The following is a 21,206-nucleotide window of genomic DNA, read 5'->3' as shown; positions in this document are numbered from 1 at the left end:
AAAGCAATACTCAAGTGACAGGGACATTACATATTCACCCAAAATTTTAAGGCGATATAATCAATGTGGAACTCTAACTCATATTTGACTTATTATTCTTAACACTCTGCCTCAAGTGTGAGTCCATAATGCTCTCCATCAAGTAGAAACTCTTTTGTCCACATACAAATACACCTCTTCTTGTACATTTCGATTTCAACGAGCTCATGATACCAATTGTTAGGTCATGAGGAGGAGCATCAATATTGAATCAGAGCAACACACAAGTGAGAGAAACACTACATATTCATCCAAAACCTTAAAGTGATAGGTCTGTGGGTTCTACCACTTATAAATGTTCAAGTCTTCATATTTATAACTAATGTGAAACTCTACCTCACACTTGACTTATTATTCTTCACAAATATGAGAGTTCATTAGAAAATATTATCTTTATTTTTTTTATTATATTGACTATAATCATTATAATAAAAGATGAGCAAACTATAACTCAATTTTTTTATATGTGAAAAATCAATAATCATTGATCTTGTGCTTTTGAGGGTTCGACCAAGACTTCTTGCTCTGAGTCTTGTCTCCTTTGCCTTTGAATTTGTGGAACCACCATGCTTCTTCAAAGCCTGAGCATGCAGTGCTTGTATCGAATCTTGAACCCATTTCCTTACGACAATCCTAATCTAATGTGCCTCCAATGAACCAACTAAATCTTCCAGTTTCATAGTTTTAAGATCGTTGGATTCTTGAATAGCTACAATAACATTATCAAAGTGAGAGGTCAACGTACACATTACCTTCTCAAATATCATCTTATCAGTTAAGGTTTTACTACAATCCTTCATGAGATGGACGAGATTTTGCACCTTCGAGACATAGCCTTCAATCTTTTCATCTTCTCCCATCTGCAGCAATTCATATTGTCGTTACAAAGCCTGAAATTTGACGACTTTGACTTTCTCACCTCCTCCATAGTACTTGACAAGAATATCCTAGGCCTTGTTCGCCGATTCAACATGAGAGATCTTTTCGAAATTCTTTGAAACGACCGTCGATTGAATGCAATACGCGACCTTGCAGTCTTTCTTCTTCGCCTCTTTGTGTGTGACTCTCTGAGCATCAGTTGCATTCTCAGCAAGCTCAGGGATGCCATTAGTAACCATTTATTGGGTTTCATGAAAACCGAACAAGGATTGCATCTGTTTTCTCCATCGAATCCAATTCTTTCCGTCAAGAATTGGAAGAGAACTCGGAATTCCGTTGGTGCCATTCATCTTTGCAGCAAACGCGATTAACAACCCACAATCCCAGAAACACGATCACTGACGTGTGATTCTTGAAAACACGATCAAGAATCTAACTGGAGTTCTAGATACCAATTTGTTAGTGCGCGAGGCACTTTTAGTGAGGAGAGAAAGAGAAAGAGAATATAAAAATAAGAATTCTATTATTGAAGAATGATTGTGTTACAAACTGATTTACATATGCATGTATTTATATACAAAGTTACTTGACTATTAAGTAACAAATATAACAAACTAAGTAACAAACTCTAAACTCTAATTAACATTGGGCTTGAGCCTCACACAACTTGGATTATATTATATCTCAACATTTATTGCACACCAAGTGTTTGACAAATTGTCATAGTCAGTTTTTATTTCTTAATTTTATTGGAAATTGATTATCGAAGTGTAAAATTGTTCAAACGTAATTTTGAAACACTTATTGATTTGTTTTCTCATCATTGTGGTACGTTAATTTTATTTTGTTATGGTTTAACATGCATATCCAGTTCTTCCTAAAACAGTTTGGGATAGACGAGTGTTGATCCATAACCGCTTTCGCTTGTCATAGAAAATATTTTTAAAACATATTTTTAACCAAAGAAAATTTATTATCGATCTATTCACCGCCCCTCTAGATCATTGCTCTCGTCTAACAATATGCATGATAAAATTATGTTTTGTCAGAAAAGGAGGTCGATTGATCACTAGATAACTTATATAATTGGGTTGACTTAGAAATGGGTTTTTGCTCAGGCTCAAGTTTCTATCGTTTCTTTGTTTGACCAGGAGAAAAACTTGTTTTTATGTCAACAATTTTAGGGGTAGGTTGGGTAGACAAATGTCCTCTATGTTTTTCAGATGGTTGTGCTTACCTTCTCTTTTTAGAGGTGGCGTGCCCGATGTTTCAGATGGGTTTTTTCATCGGTTGAGAGGTTAACTTCTGTTTTATTTTTGAGGTTTTGATGCAGTTGGTTTTTCTTCTGTTTGTCTTTTGTCTGCAGTTGTTTGTGGTTTTAGTACACCTCTAATGTGCTTTTTTGTATCTTATACCTTTTGTGGGAATAATATTTGATAATATTAAATATGGAATGTAATTTACTCCGGTGAATTGTGGAGGAGTAATAGGAAGGATATAAGTGAGAGGCTTATATTTGTGGTTAATTTAAATGCACAAATTATTTAGCTTGTATGTCACTATAATTCTTCATACATTTTGTAGATCAATTACAATAGAAATATATAGAGTGTAATAAAGTGATTCTTCTTTAGATATCTTTATTCATACAAGTCTTGTTCAATTTTAGTGAGTTCTATATTTCATATCATTAATAGAAGCAAAATATCAACGGCAGCTCTAACACCTTTCTCTTTTTTAAATATATTTTCTTTGCTTTGTCATTTAAAAATTCAAAACTACCACGTAAATATATTTTTAAAAAGTTAGATGTAAAGTGATAATCATGCTAATGTTTTATAAACATTTTTTACTTTACAAGTGCATATGAATTGGATTTATCTATTTTTTTTAAAGAATTGAATTTGTGTTTGTTTGTGTTAATTTTCTGATTTGGATTCACCACATTAACTTCAAAATTACCACACTCTAAAAAAACCTTTTTAAATAAAAAAGAAAATAAGAAAAAATACATACATTTTGGAAGGACCAGTTCAATATCCATGATAACAATATAAAAGAAAATAAAAAATGGTCTACACAAAAATCTAATTAAAAAATTCTCCGAGTAAAACTGTTTAAAGACAAAAAGAATGCATTGCATTGTGATAAAATTACATGGTGTGGATTCTTCAAATAAAGTAGTAAATTAAGAGAGAAACATAATAAAAGATGAATTTGGTAGAGAAAATGGTAGAAGTAAATGTGGCACAACTAAAAAAGATTGATAAGTCAACAACTTGTCACTATTAAAAAATCTTAAATTTTACATTGATTGGAGATACAATATTGAAAGAGTTTATATAGAGTGACACTCCTGATTTTATAAGTCAGTTTTGTAAGAATGAATTAAATTAAATTTTAATATGATATTAGAGCCTATCGATAATGGAGATAGAGCATTAAAAAAATTATATAAAGTGACACTCCTCGTCTTGTAAGGATGAATTAATAATTATAGAAAAATTTATTTCATAAAAAAAATTTAATTCAGTTCAAATTTATCTCAAATGAGATTTTACAAAATATTTATTCATAATAAAAAAATTCATATTTTAAACAAACCATAAACATTACTTTCTAGATCCATCTTAAGTTAAATCATATTTTAAATTAAAACAATATCAAATTAAACTAAACAGAATTATTATAAATAAATTAAAATAAAACATGTAATTCTCTTCTTCTTACTCTTGATTGGTCTTGATCACTATAAAAAACAAAATATAACTTCATACAAATTAGGGAGCACAACACAATAGTATTAAGTTTTTAATACTAATACAATTTGAATTAGTCTATTATGATAAGTCATCTTTCAATTATTTTCTAAAAGACTCATATTATAATAATCCTTTAAAGTAAATTTTTTATAAACTCATAATATTGTTCATTCTTATTTTTTTTGAAGAAGTCATTCATCCATTCGTGAAAGTCTTCTTCTTCATTGTTGGGTGGATTTAAGGTTATCTCGTGAATACTTCTTGTTTTCTTCTTTTTATTTGTAATATTTTGATGAAGAAAGAATTTTTGAGCATGACTAGCAATTTGAGTGTGAGTTTTTGACACTACAAAATGTCTTGAAATTTCTTTCCAGTGTCCCCTTCCATATTTTTGAAGTCCCGCAAGAAATAACCTAAAACATAAAAATAATGTGAATTCAAATAAGTAAATTGAGAAGAAAAATAAAATAATAATTTTTTTCATGAATCCAAAATAGTACAAATGAATTAATCAAATTAAATCAAACTAATTACTCATAGTTGTTTTTCATTAAGAAAAAGAAACACGTTCCAAGTAAACATAGAAATAATCATGGATTTTATTAAAAAATTATATTCAAGACAAAAATGTAATAATTATTTCAAAATAAAATCAAATGCGACTTAATTCTCCTCCTCCAACAAAATTACATATATTAAAAAGAGTGAGCATATTATTAGGGTTTTAAAAAAAGATAGATATAAAAGTCGAATGTATTACCTATGTTCATCTTTGGTCCAATGCTTAATTTTCTTAGTGACACTTTTAGAAGAAAATTGATTCATTTTTCTTCTTTTGTTACTTATAAGCTGTTGCATTAGAGGGGCTTTACTTATATAGGTTGATTTGACTAAATATTCTCTTACAGTTTCTCTTTTATGCGGAAAAAATCTCATATATTTCAACCTTTTTTTGAAATGTTTAGCCCTATTTATTTTCATATTTGAATATTTTTTATCATATCTTGTTAGATAATCAATATTTCTATCGACATGCCATTATTTCAGGAGTAGATATAGATATAGATATATTTAACTTTTTTTTTTGTGGTAAAAAGAAATTTTAAAAATGAAATTTAATCTGATAAAATTGGATTTAAATATATTTCTATTATAAAATAATTTCTCACAAAAAAAAATACACACACATATATATATATATATATATATATATATATATATATATATATATATATATATATATATATATATATATATATATATATATATTAACACCAATAATTTTTTTTGTGTGTTACATTTTATTACTTTCGTTAAGTTGAGTTTAATTTTGAACTAAGGGCGCATTTTTATATGGGTTGATATTGAATAAACATTGTCTAACAGCTTTTTCTTTTTAAAAATAAAACTTCTAACGCTATCAAATAAATATTATTGTGCTTTCAGATTTTAGGCTAAAATATGTGTATACTAATGATTTAGTGCAGCGGTTATTTGTCTAAGGCTATTGGTTCGATGCAACCAATTCCTTATCACTAATCAAAGCTACTCCACCAACACTTTGGAATTTCTTTATTCAAATTACACAATTTATTTAAAATTAGGGAAAATGAGATATGTAATTACATAGTTAATCAATCAATATCACATATTTCATTGCATCAGACTACAATTTTTGAATAATAATATATGATTGAGTGATGAATTTTTATTAAATAATAATTTAAAGTTATTTTAGACTCTCAATTGCATTTCCATTAAACTCTTAAAATTATAGTTATAATTTAATTAATGATAATTCCTTTTACTTATTATATTTAATTTATTTCATAGATGAATAATTCATTTGACTTTACATATTTATCAATATTTTACCTTTTTCAATATAAATATTAAGCTTATATCTAAAGTTACTTTTATTTTAATTAATATAGTATTAAATAATATTTTCACATAGACACATTAGTTTATAAATATTATAGTTAAATTCGAACCCTCCAAAATATTTATTTATAAAGTTTTAGGTATAATCTAAGAGGTTTGATCTAAAAGATTATAGACTCATCCAAACAATTGAGAAAGACACCACATATTTATCTAAAATCTTAAGATGATAAGTATATGAATCATCTTATTTATAAAGTGCTCAATTTATATTTTTCTAAGTAATGTGAGACTTAAAACTCATTCTTGTTTTTTAACACAATCCACAATTATTTCTCAACAAATTTTACATGTTATTATTTTTTAATCAAACATTATTTTTTAATCAAAAGATTCTATAATATTATTTGTAGTTTCATCTATTATTTTTTTAAAATAAAATATATATTAAATTTTAGTGAATTAAAAAGTTAAGAAGTTTATTATTAATTTAAGTGATAGTAAATTAAGTATTATGATATTTGGAAGGGTGTGAAAAATTATTTGGTTTCCATATTAAGTATGTATGATATTTGGAAGGTTGTGCCAATTTCTTGTGTCTTTTCTCTTAGAGCTTGTTATTAAACCTTGATGTGTGGACCTTCTCAGTGACTTATAAGTGTTGGAATTATTTGGGATCAATACGAAGGAATCTTTTTTATTTTGTGATGTATCTTTTACAAGGTGTGTTACTCGTAAAAGGAAAGACCTCAAAAGTAAAATTATTCCCTCGCGTTAACCTTTCAAATAACTCTAATAGTTATATCATGAGCCTTTGGTTTGAGTGAAGAGACCGACTCACTTGTATCAAAAGTATTCTCGCATGGTCGTGGGTAGAGTGTCCCATTGAAAAGTGTCAACAACGATATAAGTGTATGTGGATGAAAGAACTTTCAATTGATGAGGGATATTGTGGATAAACTCACACTTGAGAGTGAGTGTTGAGAATAACAAGTGTGAGTAGTGTGATAAAGTCTTACATTGATTAACCAATATGAAGACTTGAACATTTATAAGTAGAATAACTCACACGCCTATCACCTTAAGATTTTGAGTAAATATATAATGTGTTTTTCACAAAGTGTGTTGCTAATTAAATAAAAGACCCTACAAATAAAAATACTCACTCGTGTTGACCTCCTGATAATCCCAACAATAAAAGTTATAATTTTTTCATGATAATCATATTTTTCAATTACATTATAAAATCAATGTGGAGTCTTAGAATGAGAGATCACAATAAGTGTTAAAGCCTTTATTAAATAATCCATACATTATTTTCTTTTAACAAAAATAAAGTTTAGTTAGAAAAAGAGAGTTTTAAATTTTATCCTAAAATATGGAGATCCTCAAAATTGTTTTTCAAATTTTGCAACATTAGTTGCCCTTCAAAGTACAATGAAACTTTCACACAAACACTTACTTAAGTGTTGGTGTCTATGAAAGCTTGGAGTTTGAAAAGGGTTTTTTTTATACTATCATATGTGGTGGAATAATACTTTATCAAAATTCAAAAATATATTTTAAAATTTGGAGATATATCTTTAGGCGCATTTCATGCACACACATTTTATTCATTTTTGAACCACTCCTCAATTTTATAACTAAATTTAATTCGAAAATGCATTTCTGAAAAGTTTCCAAAAATACATTTCCAAAACCTATAACTTATAGGTGAAATAATATTTAGGAAATCTTGAATATTTATTTTAAGCTATAAATGGAAAACACCTTGCTGCTCCCAGATCCTTCATATCAAACTCCTTATTGAGTTCAACCTTCAACTTTATTACATCCTTGACATTGTTGCTTGCTATGAGAATATCATCCATATAAAACAACAAAATAACAAATGAATTTCCATATAGAAATCTGAAGTAAACACAGTGGTCGAATTGACTTCTAATGAAACGTATGTGTGCCATGAACTTGTCGAATCTCATATTCCATTATCGAGGAGATTGTTTCAGTCCATATAAATATTTCTTCTGCATGCACACATAATTTTCCTTTTCCTTTTCTGCATACCCTTCAGGTTGCCTCATCAGGATTGTTTCATCTAGATCTCTGTAGCACCTCAAATTTGCACCCTACCATTTTGTACATTCATTTCATTTCTAGGTTAGTAACATTTGCATATCATCATGAGCAGGCATTTCATCTACATAAGCAAGGCTCAATACAAGATGGCAGTGACGTGAATTCAGAGCTTTATGTTTAGACCTAGTGGCAACTAGGATTTCTCAGTGAATTCGGGGTGGCCCCAATCCAACCCTAGCGTGGAGATGCTTGGGCATTATGCTTAAATCTGATGTCAATGATGGTTTCTTGAGGGATCAAAACCCTGATTTAAAGGACGCTTAATCTCCTTGTTTGGTTAAATGACACTCAACAGCTTCTTGTTCCTGGTTCATTCATGTGGAGTTCTTGGTTGGGTTTCTATCTACCATGCTCATGATCATTGATTCTAGTGTTTGGTTTATGTGGGTTGTGGTTCAACACCTCTTGATCCTTTCTAAGTCCTTTGTTTCATGATTGTCTTGGGTTATCCCTCATGATTAGTTCATTCAATGTCGTAATTTCCATTGTTCACTCTATTCCAATACATGTTCGAGATGCATTTATTCATATCAAAACATCAAATTAATTCATTTCAAGAGCCATTTGAATAAGGAAGCATCATCCATTTCATGATCATAAAAAGCTTATTACACGAAAAAAAATACAAAGGATGGGTGTGTTGACCAACTGTTGACTTTGGTCAACCGTTGACTTTTTGGTCAACTCTGACCAAAGTCAACTCAACCCCATAAATCCCAATCCTATTTTAAAATTCAATCTTGATCCTGGAGTTGCTATTTGTCCATGATGCTTCAAATTCAAGTTCGGTCACTTGGTAGCATGCTTTGATCAGCCGTCGTTACTATATGCCTTCATGGCCTACAAGGGAGACCAAGTCCTTTCAGCAGCTGCCTACAAGGCTTGGCATCCACGGTTACCAAGCAATGTAGAAGTTTAAGGTGCTTTGCCATATCACAGACCAAGATGTCACCGTACCTGCTAACAACAATAAGCCGCAAGTCAAAATCTAAACAGAATCAATGAGTAGACCTGCAACCAAACAGCATTGGTATCTCACTTACAGGCTCACACCCAACCTGTCATGGAATACTGCAGAACTTTGCAACACTTGAACAGGAGTAACTCAGCAAGAGCAAGTTAGGCCTCTTCTTGGCTTGTCGGAGAAAGAGCCCCCATCTGGGCGTTTATCTGCACAAACATGAATATGCACATCAATTTTCAACGTTAGAAAAATATGAGAGTGTACTTCCTTTGTTACACACACCTGAGAAGAGAACAAATGGTGAACCAGACTTTTTGATGGCAGATGTTTCTCAACGTGGAAAGGAAAACGGAAATCCTGAACACCAGAACCATGTTAAATCAGAGTTGCTGCCTTGTCTTGGTGTAGCAGATAAACGCATAAGAGCTGCGACAGGAACTATTATCAGTGTTGCTGCTCCAACTGGAGGAATTTCACAGTAGCCGAAATCATTGCAAGCCCTTGTAAATTGCTTAGACAGCGATGATATGAATCACATGGAAGGTGCAATGGATGCATTATCCGAGATTTGTGAAGGTGTTCCCCAAATTCTTGACACTCATAAATTCTTGACACTGATGTACCAGGGCTAGCAGAGCGTCCCATTGCGATGATCCCTCCTGAACCTGCAAGTTTAAAGCATTCATCAATTAAAAGTGGAAATAGAAAGCAGAGTTCATTGCAGATTACAGTGGGCGCAGTTGACGGGAAAAACAGCAAGTTATCAATGAATTTGGAGGTCTGAAGAAATCATGTTATATGGATCCACAACCACTGAACCATTCCGAAGGGCTCCTTTACGCATATGAGATTTGCAAGGGGGATGTATATACTGTTTAGAACTAAAGCTTGTTGACAAGAAGAAGAACTCCAAGGAAAAAGTAGAAAAAGGTTCAGTTGCAGGATGACAGAAAATTATACCTGCTGCTGACTTGTACTTGATCTCATAATCACCATCATGAGCATCCTGATACCACGGCCATGAACGCTAAACAAACCTCAAAAGGCCTGATGTAAGTCAGTAAGAAACCTATGGGAAATGTTCAGCGCCCCACCATTAGTAATGCTGCAAAATCTAAGTCATTTCAAGTGGTAGTAAACCAACTGCGTGCTAACAGTCTAAAGGACTACTGATATGGTGATCATTCCATTGCAGCGGTTAATACCTTACAGAAGCCATCATAGTCGGGTCTTACCTGAAAACAACCTTAGTGCAACCAAGCTAGCGTGGAGTGAGGTTGTGGTCCAGTTCATGTCATAAGCCACAGCAGACCAACACGACATCCAGCAGCATACTCGAGTTACCGGTAGTCTCTGCAGCATTCAACAAGAACCAACCCTGCAACACATTCACAGCCTGGACAGCATTTTGCATCAAATCAAGGTCGTAATTGGAAAGAAATATCCTCATTGCCAAGCCTGTCAAAATCAAAACCTGAAGTGTGTCACGGATTAGTAGTAGTGTGTCAAAGCCTATAATGCAAAATCCACAATTGAGCTGCACCATGTTAGCATCCTGAACTGTTTCAAATAAAGGCCAAACAAAGCAATTCTGCAACATTAAGCAATATCATCATGCTTCAAAACCTGTAGCAAAATATGGGGAAAAAACCATATCAGAAGGGCAAGACCAATTCAAGGAGATTTGATGAATTCGGTTAAAACCAATCTCAAAGCAATGCAGTGCAGATATCCGTGGTGGATCAAGAGGTTGGGAGCAAATGACTTAGAGAGTAAACTTGTGAAAAATAACACGTGACTTAATTCACGATGTAGAAACTCACCTTCTCGTTCACTCAGGTGCCAGCTGGATGATTCATACTTAATTCTCCAATTTGCCCTTGGGATTGTGCTATATAAGCTGCAATCATTGCCAATCATTGGGTTCGAACGATTTTTCCCTGATTCCCAGAAGCTTCTGCACTCAATCCTCACCTTCAGCACACGCTCATCCTCCATTGTTGTGGGAGCTTCATCATTCGAAGCTCCACACGGCAGAGCTAAGCCACCACTTCAACCTCCTCTTCCACCTCGGTTCTTCAACCACATTCACTGTACCAACCTCCGATCATCCTCGTAGAATCTTCAACCACCGTAACAGATTCACGACACCTTCACCGTCAACAATCAACATCTCACCGGAATCGCTCCAAGAAAGGAAGAAGAAGAAGAGTTGACCGAGGATCCAATCATCGCTTCACTCGGTAAGTCCCTAATCTGATTCCGATATCACTCATTCCTGTTTGTTCATACGGAGACGAATCGAGTCGAATTTGATAGTACGAGCTTTGCCGATAATGGATCGATTCGAATTCGAATCCGATAACTGACTAAAGAACGAATCCTCTGTTGAATGATTATTGAGCCGTCGCGAGAGGTGGATGAGAGCGCGCATTGATCGTATTCGTTTTTCTCTTCGCTTGGACCGAGCCATCACCTATGGCGATTACGACGACAAATCGGATTTATCTTCTTCCTCCTAGAGTCGCGATGACGGTGCGATCGGGATGACGGAGAACGCGACGGTGGCTCAGGCTTTTGTTCCATGTGCGTTTTGTGGAATTCTCTTTTCTCTCATGCATGTGTGTCTCTCGTTTCAGCTGGTTGAAGATCTTGTTTGGACTCAGACCTGAGCAGATTTTCCCATTCACACCCTCCAATCCGGGCCCGCACCCCATTCATAGCATAAGCCCATTGTCCATTTTATGGCTGTTTTGATAATTAGCTTGCAATTAGGATCAGAGTGTTTTTAGTGACTAATTAGGATTAGATAATGTTAGTGAGCAGGAAGATTAGGTAATTAGGATTATAAATAATCAAATGCATTCAGATAATTAGAAATGTTGATTTTAGGATTAAGTATTTAGAATGTTAGAACTAAGCTTAGGAGACATTAGAAGTTTTTGGATTAAATTTCTAGAACCAGTTTTAGGATTAATTGTGGAAATATAAAAACTTGATTTTAGAATTAGTGAATTTGATTAGAAATTTTGGGATTAATTTTAGAGCTAGAATATTAGAAATTAACAATTAGAAATATTAGAATTAGATAATCTCTTGGATTTTTTAGAATCTTAAATCTAGCTTAGACTTTAATTGACTTTTGATTAGAATTTTGTAAATAGAAATTTAATTCAATATTACTCCCTAACTGTGAAATGACCGTTCTACCCCTAGGCTTAGAGATAATTCGATCTTGCATGCTCCCTTAATTTTAGGACATGTCATCTCTTGATTAAATGAGTTTCATGTGGAGTATCAGCTTCTGTTCTGGACTTTTTCCCTCTGTTGACCCTAGGCTTCGACCTAGTGGTTTGGACTTATCATTTGAATTGTGATTGCAGGTTCAAGAATGCATCTCCATGAGTGATGATGCTCCTTCATTTGAGCTTAACCATTTGTTGTTGTTGGCTAACAATTGTGTGTTTTGTAGGCCTTAATGGGGGATTCACTTGTGTTCATGGATCGCTCATTGTTGTCTGATTGGATTTGTCTGTTTGTGTGATATTGACTGTTGATTGTTTGTTTGAATTGTGTACTGACTGGTTAGCTATTTACACAGGTACATTAAGTTGCTAATATTGCTTTGCTTTGCTTGCTAAGCAATTTGCACCGAGGTATGACGTTTCTGACTTCATGTAGTCTGGAGACCCGGCTGTTACCGGGCCGGGCAAATTGTCTGAAGTCCTCCTTAAGAGGCAATGCTTGTGTATGTTTATATTTGTCCCAAGCAGGAAAAGTCCTCATCTGAGGCAATTGGTGGAAGGTAGGGATAAGCAATCTATCCCCCACTATTCTGTGAGTCTTCTCCTTGCTCCCATTACATGGTTGTAGCATTGAGATCCAAGCCCAAGATCTTGTACATTGTACAGTCGAGTCTATGTCCTGAGCGTAGAAGGGTCCCCCCATTCTGGACCCACGCTCCCTTGTCTGATGCTCTCTCTGACTTGAGATAGAAGCAATGAGGCACACCCCTCATCACCTTTCATCTAGCTTCACCTTAGCCCCTCAATGGCAAGGTTAAGAGCTAACCTGACCCCGATACAGAGGCTTGTTTGTTGAGGTTGATATGACCCCTCGACTAAAGCCTAACCCTGATGTTTGAGCCCCCTTGTTGGTGTGTTTATTTCATGCTGTATATGTTTGTGTGGTGTGATTGTATCCCCTAGGTTTGCTAGACTCCGCGTAGTCTCGTTTGCATGACAATTAAGGTAGCACGGTTCCTTCGTATAGGACTTCCTTTCTTGCTTGAGCTTTCCTAAAACACAAACAAACATTATCCCCTTTTAAGGATACGTCAACTCCTTCTACTACAGGTGAGTAAGTCTCCAAAGGTCGAGCGTCCGGTAGATTGCGTAGTGACGTTATCCACCTAAAAAACACAAACCAACAGGAATAGTTTAGCCGAACTACGGCAACTCTGATTCTCATGTTCAGATGAGATACGTAGGCACGAGACGCGATGTCTTGCCGAGTTTGACTAACCACTAACACTAACTCTTTTCTCTCACCCCTGTGTGATTGAGATCTTTCTCTTCTCTCGCCCTCGTTGCGATTGAGACCTTCCCCTTCTCTTGCCCTAGTTGCAATCGAGACCCTTCTTCTTGTTGCATGCTGTTGTGTGTTTTGGGTTCGGATGCTGACATAATTCCATCAATTGGTTGTCGGGCTCCATGTCTGCCCTTTCGAGTGCGTTTTGGGTTCGGATGCCGACATAATCCCATCAATTGGTTGTCGGGCTCCATGTTTGCCCTTTTGAGTGCGTTTTTGGTTCGGATGCTGATGTAAGTCCAGCGATTGGCATTCAGGCTCCACGTTTGCCTTTGCCTGTGTTTGTTTGTGTGCGTGTTAGCCGAGCTACGAATGCTCTGATTCTCCTTCGTCCAAAGGAGATACGTATGCATAGGATGCGATATCCTAGCGAGCATGTGTCGTTTCCCCAGTCCGAACTACTTAGACTCTGATGTCTATGCTTGATAGACTAAGTAGGCCCAGGATGCGATATCCTGCCGAGTCAGTCTTGTCTGTTTTCTTGTGTCTCTTTCAGCCTGTATAGATGTGTGTGTGAGCAGTGTTTTAGCAACCAATTTCCTTCCTATTGTGCGTGGATCCCGTCGAGTACGACGGATGCGTAGGGGTGCTAATACCTTCCCTCCGCATAACCGACTCCCGATCCCATTCTCTTTGGTCGCGAGACCACGCTTTTTCCAGGTTTACTCTGAGCGTTTCCTTTCCCTCTTTTGGGATAAATAACGCACGGTGGCGGCTCTGTTGTTCTTGTTTTCCCGCCGGTTTTTCGCGTAATGCGACAGCTGGCGACTCTGCTGGGGAACCTAGAGAAGTTGACCTGTGCTGGTCCTTCTTCCCTAAGCGAGTCTCTCCTAGCGCTCTCTAGTTTAGGGCTTTGGTTGTTATATGCTGCTTTATTTATTGCATTCATGTCATTTACTGTTTGCATTCAATGTGTGCATTAATGTTTGCATTCATTCATTTTATCTGCTGTGCTGGCTGTGTTTTCTCTGTTTGGGGTGGGTGATACTTGAGGTAAAAGGCCCAATACCCAGGCTATGAGTGCAATCTAGGAAACTTAGGAATAGAGTGATTCATGGGAAGCGGGTGGTATGGCGCCACTTAGCGGAACATTGATATCACGAGCAGTTCAGACCCTGGTGGGATACTGTCGTTACATACTTCGGGTGTGTATATGATAGTATTTCTGCGAAAGGTTATTTATGCTGCGTTTCTCTTGACCTTACCCTGGCCTAGATGACACCCGTGAGTGGGAGGGGTTGATTATTACAGGTACAGTTGCTGACTGGTTGGTGACTTGTTGGTGACTCTTGGTACTGATGGTGACTGTGAATTATGGACATTTATTTCTGGGACGCCGGAGTGCTGTCCGTGGTTTGTCAGCGGGTTCCGTTTATTGCGGATCCCCGGGTTGAATTTGAGAGTACCGGTTCAGAGGATCTGATCGTCATCCGTTCAGTGGATGTTCCTGTGATGGTAATGATGTAATATCCAGTTCCGTTTATTTCGGAACTCCCCAAGTCGGATTTATGGTGACTCAGTTGTCTGTGACTGGTTCAGAGAATGGGTCTTCAGATGGCTTGGCGGCACAGTAACCTGCATTCATGCATTTGCATTGGTCTCATTTCGCATTCATCTGCATTCAACTCATGTCTGTCCGTACTCAGGGTCCATTATTTTTAACAGAGACTCAGGTTGAGAGACATCCAGATGTCATTGTTGATAAAATTTTATCTGTCTCTGTGAAACCAAAATCTAAGGACAGATATTCCTAGTACGGATAGACATTGCATGCGTGAGTCATACTAACATTTTTGCTGTTTTGTAGGTGTCAACCGGTGCGCATAGCTCGTCTGCTCAGACATCCTGCTAGGGGCCACAAATCCAAACTGATGGATCCACTCAACACCGGTAAAGGCAGACATGTTTGGGATCGGTTATCGGCCAGATCAAGAGTCGTCTAGACCAAACAGAGGACGTCGTCCATCGTACACCTTTGTCAGTGCAGGAATGCTGGATCCTGGTCATGTTTGTTCAGTGAGTGGAGAGATCGACCGCGACCGCGAGCTAGAGCTGTGGATAAAGTCGTGCGTACCAGGCAACTGGAAAGCCTCCAAAAGCATCACTGTCGCTCATCCGGAAGAGTAGTTTTTCTGTGTTAATTTTGTTTGCATGAAAGCCATACGTTTTGCCCGAAACGTACTGGTCCATTGTAAGGGCCATCTCATGTGTTTCATTGTGCAACATTTTGCATCAGTAATAAATGGATGTTTTTGTGATTAAAAGCGGTGTTCCCTGTTTTTCACTTTTTGCAGTTTAAAAAAATAAAATAAAAATGGCAATGTTTTTATTTCCTTTCCTTTTGATTCATTTGGTTCCGACCACAAAAGTGATTACCCTCCTGATCTCATCGATAACAATTTGGTTACACCTCTATATGACTTCGACAATCCAAGCTATCATGCCGAAGAAGAAGGCGAAGAAGATTGTGATCTGTTGGAAGATTAGCCAGGTTGTTGAAACAAGAGGAGAAGGTGATTCAACCACACGAGGAGCGAGTCAAGATGGTAATCCCAAGTACCGCCGAGGTCAGAAGGGAAATGAAAGTTGAGGCCGCTTCATCGGCAAGTCAAGAACAGAATGGTAGCCCTGTTGAAAGAGCAGGTTGATATCTTCACCTGGTTGCATCCAGATACACCAGGGTGGAATACCCATGTTATGGGGCACGAGCTACCACGAGAGAAGACTATCCTCTAGTAAAGAAGACCGGCGCCACGGATCGAAGGTCTACAGTGACTTTGTTTCATGATATGACTCATCGTGAAAGCGAATGCCATGTTGATGACATGATGACAAAGTCCCAAGCAGAAGAGGGGCACCCGGTGGACTTGATCCAGTTGTTGACAGGTAGAGATAACTCATACCGTTGAGATCGAATCAGTGCACTTATGGAGTGCTGTCCGGTGAACTGCCGAGGCTTGTTGTGGGCAAATCAGAGGAATCGAGGACGATCCTGTGAACAAAAAAAAAAGAAGAAAAAAAAACAATACTAGAGACGCCTGAACCAAAAAAAAAAAAAGAGAGAAAGAGATCAATGGTCAGGTGGAATGATGACTGCCAAGGGGCATGGAAAGATGAAAGAAAGAATAAGTTGCAGGAACCTCCGATTCTAATGCCTCCCGTGGAAGGAATAAATGTTAACCTGGTACTTGACAGCCCTCAAGGGGTCTACGAGGTGTTTATAGGGTCAGCATGACTAGTCTTGTCGAAAAGAGCATGCAATTTACCTAAGCAAAAAGTTTATCGACTGTGAAACAATACACTCACTGCTCGAGAAAACTTGATGTACTTTGGCATAGGCTGCTCGCCGATTGAGACAGTGTATGCTGATTCATACCACCTTGTGGATGTCCAAAATGGATCTGATCAAGTATGTGCTCGAGGAGACAGCGTTGACCGGACGGGTTGCGAGAGGGCAAATGGTGTCAACTGAATACGATATTCAGTATATCTCCCAGAAAGCAATCAAGAGGAGGGTATTGTATGGTTATCTCGCCCAACAACCCATTGATGATTCTCAACCAAGGAAGTCTGAAGTCCCTGATGAGGACATCTCGAGGTACTCAAATCGAAAGATTGAGAGTGACCGATCCCGGAGGAGGGGCCTGACCCTGAATCCGAACGGGTTCTGATGTCTGATGGGGAGAGTTTAAAGTGAATGAGCTAGTGCTTCCCCGATAACAGTTGAAAGCACCAACGATGGTGGCTGAATACGAGGTTGGTATCCTGAGTGTCGTACTTCGGTACGTGCATCTACTGGGGCAACGCCTTCCTCATTCAGTATGGGATGGAAGTGATATTGCCTGCTGGAGGCCAGATCTCATTGTGGAGAGTCTTGGTGGACATAGAATTGAAAAAGGCTGAGCGGATGAGGACTCAGTATGACACGTTGAGCCTGACCGATGAGAAAAGGGCTGACGGTTACTTGTCATGGGGCAGTCGTACCCAGTGAATGAAGCGGGTTGTTGACCGAGACGTGCGACCTCGTGGGTAGCATGGAAGAGATGTGGTGTTGAAAAGGATCCTTCCTCCTCAAGACGATCGTGGGACAAGTGGATAAACAGTTATGAATGTCCGTTCGTGGTCAAAAAGGTCTCCTCTGACAGAGCTTTGTTGTTGATGACCACGGATGACGACGATTTTCCATCCCCTGTGCATGCGGACGCAGTTAAAAGATACTTCGTAAAAAGAGACCCGCTGGACAAAAAGAATAAGAGTCCAGGCAAAAAAATGGGCATCCCGGCGAACCAAGAAAAAAGAGAAAGGTTCGGGCAAAAGTTAGGGATACGAAAAGAAAAGAACTGTACACCCGGCAAGTTGAAAACCCCACAAGGGCGACTTGGGCAAAAAAGGGTATCCCGGTGGACTGAAACCCGAAAGGGCGGTCCAGGCAAAAGAGGGATTGAAACGAACAACTGCGTCTAGCATGATCGTTTGTGCTTTGGTTAAGACATCTCAGCTAATCTCCGACAGAAATCGATTGGAAGCGTCTTGTTCAGAAGGCCGAAAGTGAGGAAAGTCTTGAGGACATATGAGGTGTAACCGAGTTGGAACCCGATGAGATCACGGTTCCGCATTGCCAATAGGATAGATTTTTTCCTTTGTGCGCAATCACCTCTTTCCAGGGTTTGCTTCCTGTGTGTTGCTCAATTTTGAGCCATCCTTTTTGTTTCAGTCAGTAAAATGTGTGTTCAGTCAAATAGTTTTGTTTTTGTTTTCATTACCGCTTTGATTACGAAAACATCCGTTCGTTTTGATAAGAATATTTGCATTTTGAAACATAGAGGTCCCTTCCGATGCGTGCTTATAAGATTGAAATCTGGAAATCTTATTCGGAAGTTTGAGTGACCTAGATGTTGAAGTGTTGGCACGCCTGGGGCACGCTTTTATCTAACAATCTCTTGTGCAGTTGCTGTTAGATATCTTCATTCGCTGGCAAGTAGTGATATGAAGCCTTTTGACAAAAGATCCCCACAGAGTCCAACCAGGGGCAAGGGATAGACGAACAATGAAAGGACGGTGAAGGATTACGACGACGATCCTGGAAAGTTGACCAAGAAGACTCTTCAAAGTCTGAGGACCGGGAAGTTTGTATGGATCCCAGGAATTTGATCTTCGTGGGATGAATCAGAAAAGTCTAGACGGGTCTGGGAGTTCTCAAAAGTGGAAAGCTGACACTGTGGGTGGACGATGGATGACGTTGTTCGACGACTTGACAGGCGTTCCGTACCCAATAGGCTGTATCCCCAGTGGGTGTGAGAGTGTTAGTTCCCTAACAAATTTGAGATCAGTGCCTCCTCAGCAAGCATGAAGGTTACCGTGTCCCCATCGGAGTTGTGGTTGTTTTCCAAGTCTGAAGCTGTCTTCCCAGCAGAGTTTGTGTTGATGGTTTTCCCTCAGCGAGGTCCCCAAGCGGATCGGGTTCGGAGAAAATCATCCCCAGTAGAGATAAGCGTGGGTTGCCTCCCCTAGCAGGGTAATCTCCAAGCAGTATGGGTTCGATGGAGTTCACCCCCAGCAAAGGTTTGTCTTTCCCCAGCAGGGCGGAAATTGACGTGGTAATGAGATCCTCAGCACAGTTCCTGGAGTTCCCCGGTGTTGTCTCTGGAGGAGACGTGTTTTTATGCATTCATCATGTAGATAAGCATAACATACTGCATCATTAGTGCATAGCATTTCCATGATCATGGGGCATTACGCTAAAAAAAAAGAACTCATGCATCTGCATTGCAAGCATATCCATTAGCCCGAGGCCGCGGTGAATTGACCAAGAATGGGTTGTTGGAAAGAGTTTAGCATCGCTTGGATCGATTTCAGAAGTGGGTATCCCCAGCAGTGTTACTCCCAGAAGTTGGCAGCATCTTGCCAGCTTGGATCTTTTTCCTTAGCAGATGTGGGGGTGTCTGATCTCTCCATGTAGAGTTGACCCCTTAAGCAGAAAGTGTCTGTCATTTCATTCTGCGCTCCCCACTGAGATACATCTTCGTGGATGACGGTTGCTTCCGTTCCTTCCCTGCACATCTAAGGGGATGGGTTTTCCCTAGTGAGTTCTTTCCTCATTAGGATGTCTTGGTTCAGTTTGCCTTTTTGGATCGATCCTGAATTGGCTTCCTTTGGGTTGTCTCCTGTTTTTCCCTGGGGCATAAATGAATAGTGGCTCACTAACCGGTACTCATTCATCTTATCCTCAGCGGAATTTGTGGGCTTCTACCTACAAAACGGTAGTTGTAAGTCCTATCTTTGTGGTTTTCTACCTACAAGCTGGTAGTTGTAAAATCCCACTTTCATCCCCTCACAGAGGTAACCTTTGTGGTTCATTCTGTTTGTGGCTTCTACCTACAAACCGGTAGTTGTAAGTCCTATCGTCGTGGTTTTCTACCTACAAGCCGGTAGTTGTAAAATCCCACTTTCACCCCCTAGCAGAGGTAACCTTTGTGGTTCATTCTGTTTGTTGGCTTCTACCTACAAACCGGTAGCTGTAAGTCCTATCTTTGTGGTTTTCTACCTACTAGCTGGTAGTTGTAAAATCCCACTTTCATCCCCTTGGTGGAGTTAACCCTGTGTGCTCATCTTATCGATGACTGGTTACTTTTCCGTGGTTTTCTGCCTACAAACCGGTAGATGTAATCCCCTCTTTGCAGTTATCAGTCTTCAGTTTGTGGTGCTGATATTCTTTTCCCCTGGATACTTGCCTTGATCAAGCAGTATTGTCCCCAGTGGGTTTCTCACTTCCTTTGGGTATTTGCTCCAAGTTAGCAACTTCATCCTTTTTTGATTGGTCATCTTTGCATACCTATTCCTGGTACCCGATGCCTTTCTTTTCGGTCGTTTATCCATTTAACAGCCTACAACCCGGCTATGGATAATCTTCCAGGCGAGATTATTATCTACGTTTTGACGGCTATAGATAATATGTCTCATGCGCTCTCTGGTCAGTCTGTTGATTGTTTCCTCCAGCAGAGTAAGATTCGCATTCCTTGTGGAATCGAATGTCCATCCTTTAACAAGACTGCTTTTCTAGCCCTCTTCAGGATGTTGAGTGTTTTGGAACACAAACCAATTCACGTTTTGGTCGGTCACCTGTTTCATACCTACAACCCGGTATCCTTGGTGTTCCTTCCTGTCAGCACCCGCGTGTGTTGTTTCTTTGGTGTCGGTAAACACCATCTTTCGGTGATTTCCAGTCATGCGTAAGTGTCTGGTCTTCTTTGGTGTCGGTAAACACCATCTTTCGGTGATTTCCAGTCATGCGTAAGTGTCTGGTCTTCTTTGGTGTCGGTAAACACCATCTTTCGGTGATTTCCAGTCATGCATAAGTGTCTGGTCTTCTTTTGATGTCGGTAAACATCCTCTTTCGATGTTCATAACGTCGCTATCCCTTCCCTAGTGAAGATTTCTCCTCTCCGTTGGTGTCGATAAACGTCGAGTTGTTCCCAATTATCCGCTGATAATTTGGTTGTGTTTTCACTCTCCCCAGAAGAGTTTCCTCCTCTCCGTTGGTGTCGATAAACGTCGAGTTTTTCCTATGCGTCCTATGATGTATAGTTGCTTATTCCCCGCAGATCATTTGGTAATGCCAGATGATTCCCCTCAGAGTTTCCTCCTCTCCGTTGGTGTCGATAAACGTCGAGTTTTTCCTATTCGTCCTAAGACGTCTAGTTGTACCCTTCCCCAAGTGGATCTACCTCCTCGTTGGTTTCGATAAACGTTGTGTTTTTCTCATTCGTCCGCGAACGTCTGATTGTATACCCTATTCCCAGTTCATTCATTAATGTCTGGTTGATTTCCCAGCCAGAATTCCAGTAGACGTCCTATTCGGTTTCCGGTTGCGGTGCCTTTCCCTCGTGAAGTGGCTTTCTCCTTCTCCCTTTCGTCCTATGACGTCTGGTCGAGTCTCCCTTTCATCCTAT

The sequence above is a fragment of the Lathyrus oleraceus genome, chromosome 2 (assembly GCF_024323335.1).
Source record: "Lathyrus oleraceus cultivar Zhongwan6 chromosome 2, CAAS_Psat_ZW6_1.0, whole genome shotgun sequence".
NCBI classification, from domain to species: Eukaryota; Viridiplantae; Streptophyta; class Magnoliopsida; order Fabales; family Fabaceae; genus Lathyrus; species Lathyrus oleraceus.
Note: the sequence above shows the minus strand (reverse complement) of the source record.